The sequence below is a fragment of the Lepidochelys kempii genome, chromosome 2 (genome assembly GCF_965140285.1).
Source record: "Lepidochelys kempii isolate rLepKem1 chromosome 2, rLepKem1.hap1, whole genome shotgun sequence".
In the NCBI taxonomy this organism is placed as follows: Eukaryota; Metazoa; Chordata; order Testudines; family Cheloniidae; genus Lepidochelys; species Lepidochelys kempii.
The window spans coordinates 109042341-109066059 of record NC_136381.1 but is presented as its reverse complement, the minus strand read 5'-3'; the positions used below and the strand labels follow the sequence as shown (position 1 = coordinate 109066059).

At 41.5% G+C, this 23719-nt stretch overlaps 1 long non-coding RNA gene across 1 annotated transcript in view; it reads right to left on the bottom strand.

Annotated features, from left to right (window-relative positions):
• LOC140906939 (uncharacterized) overlaps positions 1–23719 on the bottom strand; it is an 80357-nt gene that overhangs the window by 30152 nt on the left and 26486 nt on the right. The window contains exon 2 of the long non-coding RNA XR_012157298.2: positions 9404–9477. This is a non-coding gene — a long non-coding RNA (uncharacterized LOC140906939). The remainder of the gene's footprint in view (positions 1–9403; positions 9478–23719) is intronic.

The window sequence follows — 23719 nt, the reverse complement described above, 5'->3', positions numbered from 1 at the left end:
CTCCAGTGGGAGAAAGTGCCAGAAATTCTGGTACATGCATTGCTTGGCAAAAATCCCCCTTGAAAAATAAGCAGTGGGGAGGAGGAAAGAAAAGCAGACACCTGAATCTGACACTTTTTCCTTGCACGGAATGAATCCTCTCCAGTGTGGAGAGGTGAAAACAAGCACCATGCAGGCGTAATGCCTCATGGCACAACAATAGAAGGGTTTAACTGTGGACACATCCTATGTTTTGATGTGATTACATCAAGATGAAACACGGCATTTTTGGCTAATATTAACTTTTTAACCTTTTAAAACAAATGAGCACTACAATTAAAATAGCTGCAAAAAAATCAAATGCAAGGTGTTTCTCTACCAGGCATAATGGTATCTGAAAAATATTAAGTTTCACTTTAAGTTTTTTTGTCTGGGAATTTATAAATGCAAAAACTTGCTCAGACACCACAATGTCAAGCATGGTAGAACAATCTAGGATAGATAGATTAGATCAAACAAGTTATTGTAGTGTTGCAGTAGCACTGCTGTAATTAATAAAGCCACTTTTAGTTTTATATACAACTTTCTGCAAACATTTCCTGAAATTTCACATGCTTTCTCTAAACCCAAAATGATTTATAGGGGAGGTGTTATGGGAGGGAGCGTTTTCAGAGACTCTGTTCTGTCATTTGTGAGTTTATTTTTTTCATGCTTTACGAAATATGTTAATATTCCCTGTGATGGAAGCATTCATTAATGAGCATGGCATATAAACTTAGATGGACAGACTTGATTCTTGTTTTGCTGCACGCAACAAAAAACTTTTAATGAAATCAACAAAAGTTGCTTGTATGTACTAGAGGAGGAATTTAGTCCTTTAGCGGTCATTGATTTTGATATTTTATCACTCTTCTAATTAACAGCAATTCTAGATGACATTACAGTGAAGAAGAAAAGTAATTCTTTCTGATCTGGTTTTCTGCTTTTACACTTCTTTTTGAACATGTGACCTCAGTGGTAGAGGTTCTTATGGGCTATACCCTCCTAATAACCTGATTCATCTTCACTGGATGTTCAAGGGCTCAGAACAGGTATACTAAGATGGTGTTTTTAGAGTCAATGGATGTGATTCCTCAGTGTCCCAGAACCCCTTTATGCTGGTGCTAAGGGCAAAGAGCCAGCAAATCCAGTCACCTGAGAATTCCCCCAATATTGAAGGGATCCTTAGACCACGGGTTCTCACCCTTTTTCTTTCTGAGGCCTCCCCTACCGGCTATAAAAACTCCATGGCCCACCTGTGTCACAATAACTGGTTTTCTGCATATAAAAGCCAGGGCCAGCATTAGGGAGTAGCAAGAAGGGCAATTGCCTGAGCCCCATGCCACAGAAGCTCCCACAAAGCTACAATGCTCAGGCTTTGGCTTCAGCTCTGAGTGGCAGAGCTCAGGGACCCTGGCTTAAGATCCATGCGGTGGAACTTCAGTTTTCTGCCCTAGGCCTTCATGAGCCTTATGCTTGCCCTATTTGGCGGACCCCCTGAAACCTGCTTGTGGACCCCTGGTTGAGAACCACTGTCTTAGAGCATAAAGGCTGTATACCACCCTTCTTGCAGCACTTGGCACAGGGGCATGTATGGGCTATGGCCAGAGCCAGAGGTAATCAGGTAAAAATTAGAGCAGCCCTGAGACCACTCTGATCTGTGCTTGGATCCAAAGCAGCATCCCCACAAGTCCACAAATTGGGGAGATGTACTGATGGTATGAAGTCACCTTTGCCTTTCCTCCTCCCTCAGGCAGATCTTAGACAGACTTTGGGGATTTTTAAGTCTTTGTTTTTAATTATGTTTACCTTTACACAATCATAATTACCTTTCTATGGTATCCTCTAGGACAGGGGTAGTCAATTTTATGTCATGGCCCAAATTTCTTGCTCAAGGTATAGTCAAGGTCTAGACTACAGAGAAAAGTAAAGTAAAGTAAATAAAGATTTCAGGGCCCGCTCAAAAGTGTCTGATGGTCCGGATTTGGCCCATGGTCTGCCTGTTGACTACCCCTACTCTAGGGATACTGCATGGAATTTATCTTTCTTTAGGGAAGATACATTTTGATGGCTAGCAAGATTGACAGCATCCTTTAGGTTGTGTTCTCGGAGATTATACTGATCATTGGTAGAAGTGAGTAGGATCTTGGGAGTTAATAAGTGCTTGACCAGATGGTGCCTGTCCAAAGGTGTTGGCTTTTTAGACAACTGGAACTGCTCCTTGGGAATAAATCAGTGGTATAGAAGAGTCAGGCACCATTTCAGTCAAGCACAAGCAGACTATTAATAGAGATAATTACCTTGCTATTTTTTAAAATAATAGATGGAGAGAGAGGAGGAGGTTCACCAGGGCTAAAGACAACATTCTTACTAGTAAGTTTTTACAGGAAAAATTAAGAATGAACAAATGAGGGAGACGGTGAAAAGCAAGTGGCGAGTAAAAAGTTCAATTCTAGCAACATATATGAAAGAGCTGCTAAATTAGATGCCTATGTTATAATTAAAATATCTGAAATTTAAGGTAGGGGTTTGTCTTCACTACTTTTACCATATCTGAACGCAGTTGTGAAGAATCACATCAGCTGAGACGTTGCAAACCACTTGGCAGCGAGTGTAGCCTAGGACAACTTGCGTCCAGCAGTGTGTCAGGAGAGGGTTAACTCGCAAATGCAAAATTGTGGTCAACATTGTGTCAGCTAACTCAGTTCTTCACCATAGTGTTCAAAGATGGTCAAATGTGTTCCTGTAGAGCCAGCCTAGATGATTGAACTACCTGGATACAGTGTTTACAAGTGAGACCAACCTAATAAAGCAGCAGGAGAAAGTGTGGCAACATAATTGCAAAAATATCAGAGGGGAAGCTGTGTTAGTCTGGATCTGTAAAAGTGGCCAAGGGTCCTGTGGCACCTTATAGACTAACAGACATATTGGAGCATAAGCTTCCATGGGTGAATACCCACTTTGTCGGATGCATGTCATATATTCACCCACGAAAGCTTATGCTCCAATACATCTGTTAGTCTATAAGGTGCCACAGGACCCTTTGCCATAATTGCAGAAAAGACTATTATGTCCACAGAAATAATAACTCCTTTAGTTTACAGTAGAGAGAAAGGGAGAGAGAGAGAGAGAGAGAGAGAGACAGACAGATTGTGGTGCCTCAGGACATAGGCCTTGTTGCCTATTGTGGCTTTGTTATTGGAGGGGGGGGTGGAAATCAGTGAAACCACCAACCACCCGTAGCATTTTCCTTCCTTTCAGGTAGCTAGAAGTGGCCAGGAGACTCATTACTACTTGGAAAGCCTCTGGAAGGGCAGTTTCTGTGTAAACCATAAGAGTAGACTATCTGGGAATAGCAATTTCTGGAGACAGAAATTTCCTCCAAGTTATTCAGTACAATATTAGATTATAAAAACTCTGGCTCCAGAGTCCAGTGCATTCCATATTCACATTGCTTCCTATTGCATCATGTATTTAGATTCCCACTTGTGGAGTCTAACTGCAGCATAAACATGCTTCCAGGAGAAAGCTCACACACACTCTCTCTCCACTCTACCCTGATAACTTGACAAACATTCTAACTGCACAGACATTTGGGGGTGGGGGAGGGTGAAGTTCCATTTTTTTCAATCAGTATTGAAGTGATATGAAATATTTTGGGCCTTTTAAGTATCAGCACTAAAAAAATTCATCAATCTGAAAGCTTCATTGTACTCAGTGGGAGAAATAATGCTTCTCATATTTCTATTTTCAGGTAAGGATCTCTATCCTTATTCAGGAAACTAGAATTCGGTTCAACCTGCCTTCTGAGTTTCTCGTGCAGGATTTATATTAGGAAAACATTGAGAATATCTCATTACTTTGTACCCTCAACTGTGATCATCTATTGAAGTTATAACAGAAACATTCCTTATGTTATATGTAGGAAACACTGGTTTTGTAAAGTAAATGCTCTGTGCAGGTGATGACCTATGAACAATGCTATTTATAAAAAACATTGACATACTTTCCATACATTCATCTCTTGACATGCCTCTGATCATACTATCCCCTTATCTTGTCTAACGGCAATTACACCAGCAAACAATTCAAATATCTAGAGATCCTCAGAGTCTGCATATCAGAAATAATGTACGACTGCATTCATACATTACAAATCTGTGGCCCTCCCAACGCTGACAAATTGGATACGTCATACGTTCATTAATGTTATCTATACCATTTAAAAAGCTGCTAACAAACTCATCTGTTCTCTCAGCTCACAGTTACTTATAAACCTTTCACATAATATATGTCATGACCATTAAAAACCAAAATACAAGTGTCAGAAAAAGATTACCATGAGTTACCTACAGACACAAACACAAGAGGATCAAAAGAAAGGCCTTACAACAAGGCCTATGTCCTGAGGCACCACAATCTTTCATACCCTGGGGTCCTATTCTCCCAACAAAGAATACAAGTAACTCCCTTGTCTTAATAAAATGATTTGGAAGATGATTAGCCTTGTGTCCTAGCATCTCTGAATTAGATAATGTGTTTTCTGATTCCACTTTCTCTGGAAAACCCTGCAGGTCTAAAATATCAGTGTAATAGGATGCGTTTGTGATGGGTTCAGTCATAGATACCCCCTTGGGACTGTCACCTGATGTTCTGAGACTACCTCTGAGCCCATTTTCTCTGCTAGTTTGGGCCTCCAGAACCCTGCCTTGTCAAGCCAGACATGCCAGTCTGCTCCAACACAGACCCAGGGTCTAAACCACACACCCCAAAGCTGCAGGCTTTAACTGAAAACCACTTAGCAGGTATTCCTGTCTCCAGCACCCAGATACAAAGATATAAAGCTTATACAGGGTAAACTCATAAATTGTCTGCCCTCTATAACACTGACAGAGAGATATGGACAGCTGTTTGCTCCCCCAGGTATTAGTCACTAACTCTGGGTTCAATAATAAGCAAAAGTGATTTTATTAAATATAAAAAGTAGGATTTAAGTGGTTCCAAGTAATAACAGACAGAAAAAAGTAAGTTACCAAGCAAAATGAAACAAAACACACAAGTCTAATCCTAATACATTAAGACACTGATTGCAGATAAATCTCACCCTCAGAGATGTTCCAATAAGCTTCTTTCACAGAGTAGATGCCTTTCTATTCTGGGCCCAATCCTTTCCCCGGTACAGTCCTTGTTCCAGCTCAGGTGGTAGCTAGGGGATTTCTCATGACCTCCTTTGTTCTGCTCCACCCCCTTATATAACTTTGGCACAAGGTGGTAATCTTTTGTCTCTCTGGGTCCCCACTCCACCTTCTAAATGGAAAAGCTCCAGGTTTAAGATGGATTCCAGTACCAGGTGACATGGTCACATGTCCTGGGAGACCCCAAGCCTTCATTCAGTTAGCCCTGTTGCTAGTACATAAAATGAAATTTAAAATAAATAAATAAATAAATCACAGCTCAGGTCACGTGTTGTGTTGGGCACTGCAGGTGCTAACAAGAGTAAAGAGAAGTTAAATCTTATTTTTGTCACTAACATCAGCGACTGTAATTTTGAGTAAACACTGAGTAACAAGGTGCCATTTTACACACTTTTCAGAGTAGAACCACACTTTATTAATCTAGAAACCAATCCTACCTCAGAAGTATAACTTCTACTGTCTTTGATTTAATTCAAGAGCATAATATTCAGGAACTTAACTCCCAGTTGCTTCAAGTGCTCCTTAGTTTTGCTGACCAGCTTTAGCAGCAATTTGTAAAGACTGGTTTTCATTATAAGCTCACCATCAGACTGGGGAACTGTTAACAACATTTTTAGATAAGTAGTGTGATTTTAGTACACTTCTGGTGGAATGTTGCTCAAGCCACAAGTGATACTTTTAGAACAAAATTAAAGTTCCTGTGGTACGCCCACATTACTAAATCATACTGTTAAAACAGGAAGAGTTGTTCTTGTTGTCTACACTATAGTCACATGGTTCAAAAGCCACTAAAAAAGCTGTGCTGAATTTATACTCAACACAGCTTTATGGAGAGAGACAATTGTGGTTTTAAGCCAGCTTTCTGCTGCCCTGATCATGAGACTGGTTGGGGGCTGAATGCGATATGTAACGACCTTGGGTTTCATTAAATAACAAACCAGTGAATGTGAAAGGAATAAAAACTTTAACAAAACAAACTAGAGAGCATCTCTGGTGACCTGCTGCACACAGCAATGTGGTGCTCCCAACCCCTGCCTTCAGGGCACATCTCTAAATTCCCATGTTCATAATACTGTCCCTTATGAGAGAATGTCTCTCAATTATAGATACATACAGAATATATAGAATAGTGCCATTCCACTGGTCCAGGATCACATTGCCCCAGTTCCTTCTTGCCCTGGCACAATGCTTTCCCATACCTTCCTGCCCCGATACCTGGTGATGTAAAACTGGCAATGCTGGAGACAAAGATGTAGCCCAAAGTTGGAGCTGATACAAGAGCCCCAGATGGAAGCATTCTCCTTATATATCTATTTCAACCTGTACAAGAATATCAGTTGCTTTTCATGGTTATCTTTTACTTTGAGGTTTCAAAAGTGAGGAGCATGTATTGATTTCTTATCTTTCTCACAAGAAACATTAGCATTGCCTCACAATTTAAAACAAACACCTAACTTGCATCTTGCTGAGAAAAGTTCGTGTATTGACTAAAATGTTTTGAAGATGCAAGTTCCAATTAATAAATGGTATATGAATACATGACTTGACACCAGTCACTTAATTACATATATTTTCTAATATATATGTCTATTGAATCTTTGATACACTGTATGGTGATTACCAAATTAGATGTCCCATGATATGCTTTATAAATGAGGTGGGTTTATCATCATCAGTGACTGGAATTTTAATTAACAAAATATATTAGTGTCTTATAATATTTACAGCATTTGGGATCCAACTTTGATCTCATCTCAGTTTTACACAAGAGTAACTACTGGATTTATACTGGAGTAGGTGAGAGCTGAATCAGAAGTGAGGGCAGGCTCTGTCATCTCAGAACTATATATGGGCTCAAGTGTGCTTTTAATGCATTAACTAGTGCTGGATTAGGTGAAAGCCATACCATCACCAGTAATTCTAGGCGACATTCTGCCAGAGCAAACAGACATGCAAGAAGCACGCTCTCATTGCTACACTTTCTGGGTTGACTAGCATCATTATGCAAGAACAATCTTTCCACTTACGGGAGCTACAAAGGCTGCAATTGTCTTTAACTCCTGCTCAGGAGGTAATGCAAGCAGGCTACCTTCTTTTCTTATCTGAAAGCTATCTGCTACAATGCATACAGCAACCCTAGTTGCTCCCCTCACTCAACTAGATAAAAAAAAAATCAATTTAATTTCCCACAGTGCTTCCCTAAGAGTTCTTCCATACTATAGGTGGATACAGCTCATTCACATAGTTTGATCTCTATCTCCTATGCCTGAAACATTTGCAACTATACAGGTGTTGGCGCACCATTTGTTTGTATCTGATGCAAATGACACAAATTTACATCTGGACTCCTTGCAGCATTTCTGGAAGACTGGTATTTTTCACAGTTCTTATCCTGACAGACTGAGGAACCACCAGCCAAGTTCACTTCCAACACAAACCAAATTCAGTTGTTCAGTGAGTTATGTCTGCTTATTCCTGCGGTGAATTTTAGCCCATCATGTTCAGTAGTCTCTTGTCTCTTAATATGTGGTGGTTTTTTAATTAGTTTTTTACTCTGGATGGGGCAAACAGGAAATAAACCTTTTCTGAGTTGGGAAGAGGGCTTGCTTATGAAATGTGAGCCACACCCACACTCTATTCTCAACTCCATTCCAGTCAAACCTATCAAATATGAGGGTGGGAATCATGCACAGCTGGAAGTCCAGAAGTAACAACAACAACATTCAAATATTATTCTGGTCTATAATAAAACAGTTGTACATCGCTCATTGAGCTAACAATCCAATCAATCATATTCTGGGAAGGACAGCCAAATAGAACACACCACTGAGGGCAAGAAACAGTGTTCTAAACTCTGAGAAGCCCTTTGACTGGATGGAATGAAGAGTGATCTCAGAAGTACTGGAAGAGAAGTAGTAGTAGAAACATATGTACTGCAAGGACCCTGAAATACATTTATATTAATATTTAAGCTTGTCTGGAAAATGAAGTATCATGCTGAAGTATTTAATCAGACAAAGACACATTGCAGGCTCCAGCCAGGAGGCGCTTACTACAGGCGGCTCCCGACCAGTGGCGCAGCAGGGCTCAGGCAGGCTGCCTGCCTGCCTGCCATAGCCCCCGCTGCTCCCAGAAGCAGCTGGCTCCTAGCAAGTCTGTGGCCCCTGCGTGGGAGGGGGACAGTGCGTCTCCGTGCACTGCTAGCGCTACCCTGGTAGCTCCCATTGGCCTGTTTCTTGCCAATGGGAGCTGTGAGGATGGTGCTGGGTGTGGGGCAGAGCATGGAGCCATCGTTCTCCCCCCACCAGGGGCTGCAGAGACATGCTAGCAGCCAGCTGCTTCTGGGAGCAGCATGGGGCCCAGGCATACAGGCAGCCTGCCTGAGTGCCCCTCTGCACCACAGGACTTTTAGTGGCCCGGAGTTGTAGATCGCTGTCTGTGATTTATTTTTGTGGGGCCCTCCTTGAGCCGGGGCCCTGGGCTGCAGCCCCTAAAGCCCCTGCCTTAATCCAGACCTGCCTCAGGGTAATAAATAAATTTCTGAAACATCAAACCAAGGTGAAGACTTTCTTGAATGATATAAAAAAAGCTAGAGGCAATGGACTGGTCATGCCAAAAGATGAAATGAAGAAAATGAACTATGCAGCATATGGGTCAATGAATGATAACTGAAGCAAAAGCTACAGCGAGATTAACTTATTTTTTTTATGGCTTACACATATAGGGATGCTGGAGAACATCATATCTTCTGTGGAAAGAAAAAGGATGTGGTTCCTCTGCTGAGCAGTATCCATGGATTTCTCACCATCCACCTTCTCCTTCAACCACATTGACTCCATATTATCCACTTTTAACTGGTGCATCAGAACATGTCGGCTAGATTCTGTGCAACATTTCACAGGAGACAAGTGTAGGTGGGAGGGAGCCACCCTTGCACCACTGAGCTGCTTTAATTTGCAGTGACCTCTGTGACAATCAAGATACTGCAGGGTGAGAACATGGGGTCTGAACCCCAAAAAGTAAGCAATTGAATCAAGTGGCTGTATACAGTGTTATTGTGTATAAAAAATGTTGAGTAACGTCTTTTATGAAAGAATTAGGAGATATGTAGATAGACTGGTTATGAGTTTAATATATTTGGGTATGTGTAGAGCTGTGCTCATGATTTGTGCTGCAACATTCATCTTTACCTCACAGCTGGGCAGTGAAGCAGTCAGGCGGGGAGGGGCTGCCTCGCCAACCAAATCAGACTAGCTCCAAGCACCTAGAATTATACAACACAAGAAGAAACAAAAGTGAACCATTAAAGTTAATAGAAACATTAAAAGTGAAGAAAAAACCAAGTCTTAGAAAATTAAGAAAGGAGGGAGACAGTGTTCCCCATTCTGAATAACCATGCATCATCATGCTAGGAGAAAGAAAACATTTTTTTTTAAAAGCAGACTTGTGTTTGTTACCCAAAAAACTAAGGACCAGCATCTAGGCAGGGTGCTGTCTGCAAAATGCTTAATCCCCATTATGATAGAAGGCACATTGGGAAACTGTTCAAAGGCAGTAAGTAACTTGTATTAAAAAGGGGAATTTATCATAGAATCATAGGACTGGAAGGGACCTCGAGAGGTCATCTAGTCCAGTCCTCTGTACTCAATATATGCAAGTGTAAAACCTGAAGTTGCGTCTCATGTTTGTTTTCTATGTAACTTGTATACATTTGCTTCCTTTGCTGTTTCATCTGAGTCTGATTTTTCTATTAAATAGATCTTTTGTTTATTTTTGCCTCCACATAGATCTCTGTGTGCAAACTGTGTTGAGTACGTGTGGAAAGTCAACTGATAACTGGGGATAGGTTTCATTCTGTCTAGGGTGATGAATCAGAAGAGTAAAGTCTGAGTGTCTGGTAGCTAAAAATGCAGAGTAGACAGTTTTGGGGAGACTCAGGACTGGAATGACTGTTGAGATCATCCTGAAGAAGAGTAACTAGCATAGCCAATTATTTTAGTTCATAGTTAATTATAAAAATCACACAATAAATGAACAAACATGTTATGTTTTATATACATACATACACACACACACACACACACACACACATTAAGGCTGGTCAAGCGATTAAAAACAATCGCACAATTAAAAACATTAAATCGCATGATTAATTGCACTGATAAACAATAATAGAATACCATTTAAATATTTTTCAATGTTTTCTACATTTTCAATTATATTGATTTCAATTACAACTCAGAATACAAAGTGTACAGTGCTCACTTTATACTTTGTTTACAAATATTTGCACTGTAAAAATGATAAACAAAAGAAACAGTATTTTTAATTCACCTCATACAAGTACTGTAGTGCAGTCTCTTTATCACAAAAGTACAACTTACAAATGTAGAGTTTTATTTTGTTACATAACTACACTCCTGTCAAGGTTCCTTCTCCACTCTGAACTCTAGGGTACAGATGTGGGGACCTGCATGAAAACCTCCTAAGCTTACTTTCACCAGCTTAGGTTAAAACTTCCCCAAGGTACAAATTAATTGTATCCTTTGCCCCTGGATTTCCACTGCCACCACGAAACTTTAACTCGGTTTGCTGGGAAAAGTAGTTTGGACACGTCTTTCCCCCAAAAATCCTCCCAACCCTTGCACCCCACTTACTGGGGAAGGTTTGGTAAAAATCCTCACCAATTTGCATAGGTGACCACAGACCCAAACCCTTGGATCTTAGAAACAATGAAAAAGCATTCAGTTTTCTTACAAGACGACTTTTAATAGAAGTAAAGGAATCACCTCTGTAAAATCAGGATGGTAGATACCTTACAGGGTAATTAGATTCAAAAACATAGAGAATCCCTCTAGGCAAAACCTTAAGTCACAAAAAAGACACACAGACAGGAATAGTCATTCTATTCAGCACAGTTCTTTTCTCAGCATTTAAAGAAATCATAATCTAACACATACCTAGCTAGATTACTTACTAAAGTTCTAAGACTCCATTCCTGTTCTATCCCTGGCAAAAGCAGCATACAGACAGACGCAGACCCTTTGTTTCTCTCCCTCCTCCCAGCTTTTGAAAGTATCTTGTCTCCTCATTGGTCATTTTGGTCAGGTGCCAGCGAGGTTACCTTTAGCTTCTTAACCCTTTACAGGTGAGAGGATTTTTCCTCTGACCAGGAGGGATTTTAAAGGGGTTTACCCTTCCCTTTATATTTATGACATCCAAACAAAACAATGCAAAACTTTAGAGCCTACAAGTCCACCCAGTCCTACTTCTTGTTCAGCCAATCACTAAGACGAACGAGTTTGTTTACATTTACGAGAAACAATGCTGCCCACTTCTTATTTACAATGTCACCAAAAAGTGAGAACAGGCGTTCTCACGGGACTTTTGCAAGGTATGTACATGCCAGATATGCTAAACATTCATATGACCTCTTGAATGGTGGATGAAACATGAAGGAACATATGAATCTTTAGTACATCTGGCATGTAAATATCTTGTGATGCCAGCTGTAACAATGCCATGCAAACACCTGTTCACACTTTCAGGTGACACTGTGAACAAGAAGCAGGCAGCATTATCTCCTGCAAATGTAAACAAACTTGTTTGTCTGAGCAATTGGCTGAACAAGAAATAGGACTGAGTGGACTTTGTTTTGTTTTTTTAATGCAGTTATTTTTTGTACATAATTCTACATTTGAAAGTTCAACTTTCATGACAAAGAGACTGCACTACAGTACTTGTATGAGGTGAATTAAAAATACTGTTTCTTTTATTTATCATTTTTACAGTGCATTATTTGTAATCAAAGTATAAAGTGAGCACTATACACTTCGTATTCTGAGTTGTAATTGAAATCAATATATTTGAAAATGTAGAAACATTGAAAAATATTTAATAAATTTCAATATTTAATAATTCAATAAATTCTATTGTTTAACAATGCAATTAAAACTGATTAATCACAATTAATTTGAGTTAATCACGTGAGTTAACTGCAATTAATTGACAACCCATATTTATATATAGTTGTATGCTAAATAGAGTGGAGTTGTAGGATTCTAGAAGCATAAAATTGATCAATGGGTAGAGGGAATAATCATGTATTAGGTATCTAAGTAAGCAGAGCTGAAACACAAGGCCTACAGGCTGAGGCCTGTAAGATTTTCGCTTAGCCATACTAGGCCTCGGAGCTAAGAAATGCTAACATAAGTATGTGACCAAAGAATAACCAGATTCCCTAAGATTATGGGAGAAGAGGTACTAAAAAATTAGCTGGAAGATTAATTTTAAATCATAAAAAAATTCTGTAAAAGGTAATCTGTTCCAGCATGTGTCTTAACCAAAGGATACAGGATTCGTGTCAGTGCTAATGAGGGTAAAGAGAGCCTACGCAACCTTTACACAAGCCTAGAAATCAGGGCCCCGTAAGTTTCTAGGGAACATCAGACCAATAAGGAAAAAGAAGGTTGACATTTTTATGGACATGCGCAGAATGTAGGTATAGACAGAATCACATTATAAACGAGAGTGCCCCCAGAGCAGGAAAACTGAGCTCCCTATGGGAAACTCCAGCAGAAACCATCCTTCTATTGATGATCAATCCATGAGACGCATCAGACCCTAACACTATTGTTAAGGATGTAAGTATAATTATATTTGTAACTTGCTTGGGTAATCATAACTTCAATGGTAACTTTTATTAAAGTTACAAAACAGACTAAACCTTGTACTTGTGAATGTATGTGTGGTCACTACCCTTGGTCTTTATGTGTTCCTAGAGATTCTAAATCTAAAGCAAGTAGCAGAGGTGACTTTCACTGTTAAGCTTGAAACTGTAGCCGCCAGAGTCGAACCCAAAGTGGTGTAATACGACATTACAAAATTCACTTTAAATAAAATAAAAGGCTCCACTAGTTTGGTGGAAGCCAGGATGAGACCTTTATGTTGGTAGGCTGGCTACTGGCGTCAAGGCCGTGCGACATAATAGCATAGCATTAAGGCACCCAAAGATATAAGGTAGATGGTAAGAACCCCTTGCTGATCTGTGTAATTCCCAAAATGTCACAAGGTCCCCACAGCCTTTGGTAGGCATGATCTCCAAAACCAAAAGAGAATTCTCCATATATACAAAGCTAAGGGCTGTAGGATTATTGTGGGTGTAATAGTTTCTAGTGAAATTTTGCATGTGAACTGATATTTCAGAAACTTCACTTTTTTGCCATAAAACAGTTTGTATGGCCAGAAGAACACTTATGAAAGGTTAATCCCGAGAATTACAAAAACTGCAATAAATACAAACCAGAAACAAGAAAGGTTATAGGAAATGAAGGGAAAGGCAGAGATTTTGCCTACAAATAAACCTATATACTGTAATTCTAACATGTCTCATACAAGATACCTTATACTCCAAAAACATGCTTAAAAGAGTCTCTGAACTGGGTCTCACTAAGTACCCGACCATATAAAATGGGACTAGTACTGCTGACAGCTAGCGCTGAAAATGTAATGAAAGACATTGCTCCAAAGCCACTATAGCCACAATAATAAGAATGAAAAGAGAGGATGCCTGCATTCCTGCAGAAAAATAGCATCCCCAAGATGCCAGGCAACCACAAAACATTCAATAAAGTATGCTGAACTGTTCCTAAAGTAAAAATAACATTCAGCAGCTTCACAGCAGTCCAAACTGCCGACAGTGAAATACTTCTGTGTACACAAAAAGCTACTAGACTTTTTAACACTCTTGTGCGCCTTATCACACTCCTCAACCCCCCACCTGCAGTAAAGTTACCATTCCCATAGAGTTAATATGGGAGTATATTTCTTCAGCTATAACAATAATATATTGAGGCCTAATTAAGTAATAGTTTTAAGATGCTTGGATGGTCTTAGGTGAAATGTAAACTACAGTTATTTCAATGTACTGATCCTGCAAACACATGCCTAACTTTACTCATATGAGTTGTTCTCTGAAGTCATGTAAGTATTTTCAGGACAGTGTGTGACCCAAGAACTCCTTAATTCCAAATAGTAAGGAGGTTACAAGAATATCCTGATTCCAGTATATACATTCTGGTTCACCACAGAATATCATGTGAGGTCTTAAATGAAATCCAGGGTCACAATGGTATTGTTATGAATGTATGTACAGATACTATATAAGGAATGATTATGAATACTGAAAATAACTTCTTGGTTTCTGTATCTCAACAGAGATGGAGAAACTGGTTTCCTGTCAGACAAAAGATGTATATTCACCTGTCTCCCTGTCAGCATGTAAATTAAACATTGCAATCTAACACAATGGATGCACATTTACAACAGAGAGATATAAAGTTAATAGGGAAGAGCAAAGAGTAAAAACAAGCGATGGGAGTTACACTCTCTGAGTGCAGACAATGAACTTTGAGGATATAAGTAGAAGGGTAAGAAGACACCCTCTTATCCTGTATCGAGGAAGTAAACAGGCAGTGTGTTTACATTCATGAAAACAGAATCACAACCAGCCTTGGTTGAAGACAACACTGCAAAAAGCTTTGGGTGAGAGAAACTTCATTAGACAGGAAGCTTAACAGATAAGTTTAGTCTCTAGAAAGCATATTATTATTTTGATTTACATATAACATTTTGTTTCCATTATTCTTACTTGCTATCTCTTGAATCTTCAATCTTTGATAATAAACTTATTGTTTTCACTATAAATATATTTAAGTGCTGTGATATTAAGCTAGGTGCTGATCCTGAGTTGACTCTCACAGGCTCATGTGTGCACTGTTCCCCTGAAGACAACAAACCTGGTATTTCTGTGAGTGTTCAGTATATAGAGGGTAGAGCACTACAGGGGAATGCTTCAAAGCAGTGTGGGGCAACCTGCGGCCCATGGGCCGCATCCGGCCAGTCAGGGTAATCTGCTGGCGGGCCGTCAGACAGTTTGTTTACATTGACCGTCCACAGGCACGGCCGCCCACAGCTCCCAGTGACCGTGGTTCGCCATTCCCAGCCAATGGGAGCTGTGGGCGGCCGTGCCTGTGGACAGTCAATATAAACAAACTTGTCTGACGGCCCGCCAGCAGATTACCCTGACAGGCCGGATGCGGCCCATGGGCCGCAGTTGCCCCCCACTGCTTCAAGGACTCAGGGACTGGGTGCACAGATTGTTAACTTGCAAGGAAAAGTAGGGGCTGGCATAGCCCATAAGAGAGTGCCTGGGTGGCTAACAGGTTATGTCATGTCATGGAGCTCACACCCCGTTAAGCACCAGCAAGCCTTCCTCTTGCTGGAGACAGCGGAGAGAGGGCAACAAAAGGACTCTCAGTCCTGGGTAACCTGAAACCATCACACTGGAGTCTCAAGTTTGTTCATTAACCTCTTGCTCAGAGTGTATAAGAGATAGGAATTATAAATTAATATTTATATTTTTATTTACAATATTCAGGTCAAATCTTTGGTAAAACAGGCAAATTGTATTTAGGTTTCCACACTAAAACAGCTATGACTCTAATGGAAGTCTAGCTATCTTAGGTACACATATGTACCTGATTTTGACAACACCTGAGTCTTTAATGTATCTATCCTCAGGACACCCCTGCGAGGTAGGGAAGTGCCTCTTATCCTCATTTTTACAGATGGGAAACTGAGGCCCAGCAGCCCAGATCCTCAAGTACTTGGGTGCTACATCAACAGGAGTTAGATGCCTAAAAACCTTTGAGGATCTGGGCCAGAGAGGTTGTGATTTTCCCCAAGTAACAGAAGAAGCTAGTGGAGGAGCTGGGGATTGAACCCAGGGCTGCTGAGTTCAAAGGTAGCATCCTCAGCACTGACCAGGCTCCATGAGAGAATCACGCCCATGTAAGGGCAGGTAGATCTGGGGCTCTCCATTTTTATTTTGTAGCAGCATCTGATGAGTCTCTGGGATTCGGGATAAATCAGCTGGAGAAAGGCTTTCAGTGACACTCACCTCCTGAGGTCACCTGTGCCCTGCAACTGCCCAAGGGAGCTCCCCAGCTAGACTGGGCATCTTCTTGTTACTCCTGTGCTGTGGCTTGTATTGGTGCAGCCCCCACACCAGAAGGGCAGAAGTCACACAGGGCAGGAAGCCGGGACTGCCAGAGGTACCTGGTGCCCAGGGCTCAAGCCCTGCCGGAGTGCAGCAAGGTGCCCAGCACCTCACACCACTGAGCCGGTCCGTGCAAGGAGGGAGCGGTGCATCTCATCAGCAGGGGGCAAGCAGGTGGGAGCGGGGCTTTTCACAGCTTCCCGGTGCCTTCCAGAGCCACCACGGAGCCCACGCACCTTTCCCGCGCAGCCAGCGCCCCTCCCAGGGAGCCGCACGCGCTGGGCCGGCACGCGACAGCGGCCCCTCCTAGGTTCCCCCAGGGCTGCAGCCTCTCGCTCTGGCCGTGACTAGGTAGCGGAGGCTCAAACTTCCCCCTGATCAGCGGGAGCAGCAGCCTGCCCGCCCCCTTGCCGTGCTTTTTGTAGTAGGGGCGTGACCGATCCCAGACCGCTTTCTGGGGTTCGCTTATTCTAAAGCTAACGGGGATGAGGGGATTTTCCCCCACCCCTTGCAAAATTGGCCTAAGAATTTAAGGCAGGTTTCTTTGTTTAAGGCCAGCTCATCAGATTGCAAAATAATTTGCATGTGTGTGCAGTGAAACAGAGCAGACTGAAATGGGCTCTCAGCGTGGTGCGACTTTAAAAGCAACGGCTTAGAGGGTCGGTTTGTTTTACTTGAGTTTTTTTTTTTTAAACAGCAGGTATTGTTTGCTTGATTTATGGGGACGGAATAAAGGTAGGGGTTAAAAAATTTTATTAACGAAGAGTGGGGAGGAAGAGACCAGGTCAGGCATCCAAATGTGAGAGTCCCTACCCAGAAACAGAAAACGTATTAAATTGTAATGTCCATAGTGAGAAGCAGGCTTTAAAAGGCAGTAACAGTGATTAACAGTCCCAGCCAGATGAGAGCAGAGGCCTGATCCTGTGATCCTTATTTACATATTATACAAGGCTATCTGTGAAAGCCTGTATGAGTGTAGATGGCAGGACTGAGCCCTAACTCCACAGTGAACTTGTCATTCAACCCCAGTCATGTAGGAAGAGCAGTACTCCCTAGTTAAGAGGGATAGGCCCTTCCCATTTCCAACACCCTTCTTAAAATACTTGTAGTCCACCTATGCATAGTTGAGTGTCCATTTTGATGAGGTAAAGTGCTAAAATTTATTACCCTCTGTCACTGATATCATACCGACTAAATGGGTTTTCATCCTCATTATCCGGGTGGGAGGTGAGATTGTTGGTTTTGTTTTGTAAAGAGGACTATGGAAGCCAAATCCTCACATTAAAGGGCAAAACCTCAATTGACTTGACTAGGCCTTCAATTATACTCAAGTCAAACCCCCAAGACTGGATTCTCCACTGCCATGTATCTTGTGTAATTATTTACATATGTGCAAAGTGGGTAGAAAAAAATACTATTCTGATTGGTACCATCAGACTACACAAGGTGTAAGGCAGTCAAGAATCAGATTCTCAGTGCTTTTCATTTGACCTGACCAAGGACTAAAGACTACCTTCTCTCCACAGTTTCACTATGCAAACCCATGGGTTAATGGGGCATTGTATTGATGTAACACAACAGAATTTGAGCCTGAGTGAAGGACTTTAGAATTTTTTTTTTAAAACAAAAAGTAATATTCTTAGTAGGTTCAAAGTTTTACTAAAGTAAGATTATGCAAGAGCACAGAATCTGCAGTCTCTTTAAAAAAAATTATACAAGATGTCATACCTACACAATCTGCCCAATGAGTTTACCATTAATTTGACATGTCTAGTGCAATACAGTGATGTGCATTTCTTGCATACATCAAATCAAACTTTTAAAACTCTTGTTCCCAACATTTACCTATATAATTGTAAAAATGACTGCAACACTTGGAATTTTGTTATACTGAAAGGACTTTGGAATTATAGATACTTTATATACCAGTTACCACAAGCCATACAGGAGTGGCTTTTGGAACTGTCTAATGAGAGAAAATGCTTTATAATCTCAGAATAAAAGAGGCAGGAGAGACCTTTAAAATACATTCAGTACTGAAATACAGACAAAATTTGAGTGATTCTAGTTTAAGGCCAGAAGGGGCCAACAGATGATCTAGTTCAACCTCTTATATATCACAGGCCACCACCACTAGCATCTACACACCCACACACAGTAAACTCAACAACTGAAATTAGACTGAACAATTACAGCCCACAGGAGACTAGATTAAATTTTAGCTATTTGGAAGTAAATTTATTTTTGTGAGCTTGAAGTAATTTAGTTTTTTTAACTCACCCCCTCTTCATTTAATTCAGTAATGGAACATCCTAAATGCTCAGTTTTTCTAGATGCTTCTTATCAGTGCCTATACTACTGCTCCTTTAATTTCTGCTCCCATTTACACATTAAGAACCAAGTCCTACAGTTCTCACTCAATTGTAATTTAGACAACTCTACCATGAATTGGAGTTCTGCCTCAGTGAGAACTATAGCACCTAATCCAAAAATTACAGTACAGGTTCCAATAGATCTAAGGAGAATAGGCAGCAGCAAAAAGGATAATTAGAGGATTGGTTTGTCCTTTGCTGTATTTGGTGAGCTGAGTTTCTGTGCTTTATAATGAGGATTAATGACCAGCTGGGGTTAATGGCCCTCAGCCACACCTCAGACCATTAACTCCTCCCTACCAGTTATTAATCCCCAGGAAATGCCATGCACCTCTATCTTTATGATTAAGCAATAAACAGTGAGGGATGATCAACCAGTTAAGTCCCTTGCATAGCTGAATATTCCTAGTTCTATATTTTTACATACAGCATTTCATGCGGTAGAAAAAACTGTTTAGATGTCATCACTTTAAGGTTATAGAAGGAAAAGTAAATGTATTTAAATTGAGTAGAAAAAAAAAACAGTCTGTTCACTTTATTTATAACCCTTTATAATAAAAGCATGCTCTTTATTCCTTGTGGTATCTAAACACTTTATGGTATTACAAAAATCCAACATGTAATCCAAATGCCATTGAACTTTGGATTCTTCTCTCCCTTCAACCCCTGGATGCAGGGCAAGGATGTGTAATATTTTTGTTTAATTCTCAATATTGCTCTTAATGCAGGAAAGTTTCAGACAGGAAGGAAGGCTTATGTGGTCCCCTGACGATGGTAAGATCCATGGTCATTCTACCATACTGTGGAAGGGAGATCTAAAGCCCTGGGTCAGATGTTGTTTTGCTATGCGACACCTGTGGTCTTAATTTTTCCCTCATGAAAATCAGTGATAAAACTCCCATTGAAGTCAATGGAAGTAGGATTGGGTCCAATGCTATTCTATATATAGGGCCCTACCATATTCACGGCCATGAAAAATGTGTCACAGACTGAAATCTAGTCTCTCCCTCCCCAGTGAAATCTGGTCTTGTGTGCTTTTACCCTATACTATATAGATTTCACAGGAGGAGACCAGTGTTTCTCAAACTGGGGGTCCTGACTCAAAAAGGAGTTGCAGGGAGGTCACAGTTATTTGGGGGGTAGGGGTGTCACGGTATTGCCACCCTTGCTTCTACGCTGCCTTCAGAGCTGGGTGGCTGGAGAATGGTGGCTGTTGGCCGGACGCCCAGCTCTGACGGCAGCGCCCCACCAGCAGCAGCACAGAAGTAAGGGTGGCAACACCATACAATACACGCCACCCTTACTTCTGTGCTGCTGCCTTCAGAGCTGGGCAAGCGGAGAGTCGTGGCTGCTGACTGAGGGCCCAGCACAGAAATAAGGGGGCAATACCATACCGTGCCATCCTTACTTCTGTGCTGCTGCTGGTGGCAGCTCTGCCTTCCGAGCTGGGCTCCCGGCCAGCAGCTGCCGCTCTCCAGCTGCTCAGCTCTGAAGGTAGCACCACAGCCATCAGCAGCAGCACAGCAGTAAGGGTAGCAGTACCGCACACACACACACCCAATAACCTTGTGCCCCCCCCCCTACACACACACCCCTCCTTTTTGGGTCAGGGCCCCTACAATTACAACACTTAAATTTCAGATTTAAATAGCTGAAATCATGAAATTTACGATTTTTAAAATCCTCTGACCATGAAATTGACCAAAATGGACTGTGAATTTGGTAGGGCCCTATCTATATAGGTTCTTATACAGTGCTAATCAGTGTCCTCTATTCGTGTTTACAGGGTATCTGCTTTACCAGTACCCCAGCACAGAGACAGACACTTTTATCTTCACTTAGTATTTCTGTTAGTCTGGAAACAGAACTCAAGGTTCTCTCAGAATACTACATTAATTTAGAAGATGCTCTAGCTACAGAGAAACTTTCTTTGGTTAACATCTGTTATGAGTTCATCTGCTTTATAATGTGAACTACAAGTGCTTTGAAAAGTGGACAGAAGACTGGCTAGTTTTACTGTAGCTTTCTATCCTCTTATGCAATGCCATTTTGTAATGTTTTTACAGCAGTGCTCCTCAGTACACAGTATATTAGAGGATAACTGAAGACTGCCTGTGTCACAAAAGCTGTAAGGGCCTGACTCTCTCTAAACATATTAATAAGTTATACACTTAGGTTATGATCCTGAGCAAACCCTTACCCATGTGAGAAATCCTTACTCACAAACTATAAGTAATCCCATTTACCTCAGTGGGAATAAATGTGTGAATAAGGACTACCTACATGTAGGACTGCAGCCTTTAGGACATGATCCTTCACCACAGACACCTATATGAGTTTTACTATTCACTTCAATGGAAGCAAAAAATCACATTAACATGCAGACATAAAAGAAGAGGCACTTACAAGTCACTTTCCCTAGTGATGCATGACATAACATAAATAAAAGCAGTAAAAGTGGATATTTTTACTGTCCTGCTTAAACATAATTATTTCTGTGTGTACAGTACCGACCCCCTCCATACTCTCTCCTTTCTGACAGGGTTATATTTTTCTTAGCTATTGACTGACTGCTATGTAGACATAGTCAACTTTTAAAATACTGTAAAGAACATGGTTTGAAGACTCAGTGTATCACAAGTACTATTTACCCAATGTGAAAGTTTGGTGCATCACAACTGAAAACTACAAACAATTTTTAAATCAAGATTAGATGTTTTTCTAAACAATCGCTCTAGGAATTATTTTAGGGAGGTTCTGTGGCCTGTGTTATGCAGGTCACAATGGCACCTTCTGACCTTGGACTCTATGAATCTATGACTTAACTCAAATGTCTGCTCATTAACTTTATTCCCCAGACAGGGTCTGATTCAAAGCCCACCGAAGTTAATGGTAATATTCTGATTGACATGAGTAGGCTTTGGATCAGACCCTTAGAATATATCTCCACTGAAATTAGAAACCTGTGGCTGTCCCATGCCAGCTGACTTGGGCTAAGAGGCTCACCCAGGCTTAGAGCTGTTTAATTGCAGTGTAGATGTTTGGAGTGGAGTTTGGGCTCTAAAACCCTGTGATGTGGCAGGGTCCCAGAGCTCAGGCTGCAGCTCAAGCCTGAACATCTACACTGCAGTTAAACAGCCACTTGCAGGGGTGCTGGAACTATTTGCATAGTGGAGGTACGGAAAAAACTGTTGAACCAAACTGTAAACCCTGTACATGATAGAAGCCACTTCAAGTTGGGGTGCTGCCACATCCCCAGCACCTCTAGTTCCAGCTCCACTGGCCACCTGAACTCCTTGAACCTGCTGACAGGGATAAGGTGTGTGTATCTGTGATAGGGTGCAACTCACCACTGCGGCACCTCCTGCTGGCTGTCCCAGGGATTAGCTCTGTTAGCCAGTGCAGCCTCTTCTGGTGGTGTTTCGCTGCCATCACTTCTGCTCCAGGACCCACATCACTCCCAGGACCACAACATCCTCTTCATGACACAGCTCTCTGGCTATGTCACACTCTGTTCTCCCCCATTCCAGAGGAACTGCAGTCCACTGTCCAGTCACTTCCTTCAGTGGCAACTGCAGCCAATTGCATAGCCACTTCCTCAATGGCAAGAAGGGTGTGGGGGGAAGAGATCAAGGCCTGCCTACTACTCTAGGTCCCAGCCCAAGGACCCTGTAGATGGCAGCCATGTACTGCAACCCCTCCAACCTCTCAGTAACTATCCCTGGGGCACTTCCCCACAGCCCCGTCTTTGCCCTTGCCTCAGGATCTCAGCTTGGAAATTCCTGCAGCCAACCTAGAGCCATCTTTAGCACCCCCTCTGGTCGCTGCTAGCAGCACTGCTCTGTCCAGGGTGCTAGCACTCCTTCTAGGAGCCTGAGGTTCCCTCCTCAAGCTCTAGGCAGCTACTGAAGGTGCTTTACCCTGAAACTCTTCTTATATGGGCCTGCTGACCCTGATTGGCTGCTCCTCTTAGCCCTTCCCTGATAGGCTGCCTCCTGCACAGCCTCCTGGGGGCTCTATTAACCCCTTAGAGCACAGTGTGGGGCAGGTGCCCCATCACAGTATCCTTTATAGTTTTACTGTTTGTACAGGCACCTGAAGCCTTTGTAAGCATTTTTTCCAAACAGATTTGGTAAGTAAATAAATTCTAGCCCTAAACTTCAAAATCTTCATACAGAGAGATGAACATGGAACCCTGTCTCAGTCATCTGCTTCGGACTCTTCCAAAATGTCACCCACATGAATCCTGGTGAGGAACCCTTATATTAGCTATCCTAAAACAATTTAACCTTTTTCAGACTAGCTGAATCTTGTACTTTAGGGCTATATTACACATTCATTACACTGTATTTAATTCTTATTTGTAATCTTGCACAACAGACAACACTGTGATTTTAAAGATGTTTTTCACACACAAAGCAGTTTTTAATGTCACAATCTATAAATTGTTCAGAACTAACTCATCAACCAATTGTATTGTGAAGTATTTCTTCACACAATGCACAGTCAACCTGTGGAACTCCTTGCCAGAGGATGTTCTGAAGTCCAAGACTATAACAGGGCTCAAAAAAGAACTAGATACATTCATGGAGGATAGGTCCATCAATGGCTATTAGCCAGGATGGGCAGGGATGGTGTCCCTAGACTCTGTTTGCCAGAAGCTGGGAATGGGCAACCTGGGATGGATCACTTGACAATTACCTGTTCTTTTCATTCCCTCTGAAGCACCTGGCATTGGCCACTGTCAGAAGACAGGATATTGGGCTAGATGGACCACTGGTCTGACCTAGTGTGGTCGTTCTTAACCTAAATTGAGATAACAGACTTCATTCTCCTCCCTGCCAATAAGAGATGGAGACTTGACCCTTCAGTGTATAAAAGTTTAAATTCATTTTGACATTGAAAATATGTATTGTTATTCCTATTTAAAAATAAGTAGCTGTTTGACTCAAAGTTTAAAGTGTTAGATAACACTAGCTACTAAAATGTTTCCACAAAACATACACAATACAGGCAGTGGCAAGCTTCTTTACGCCACCCAATTATTGTGCCTCCATTGTGACATGGAGAGGACA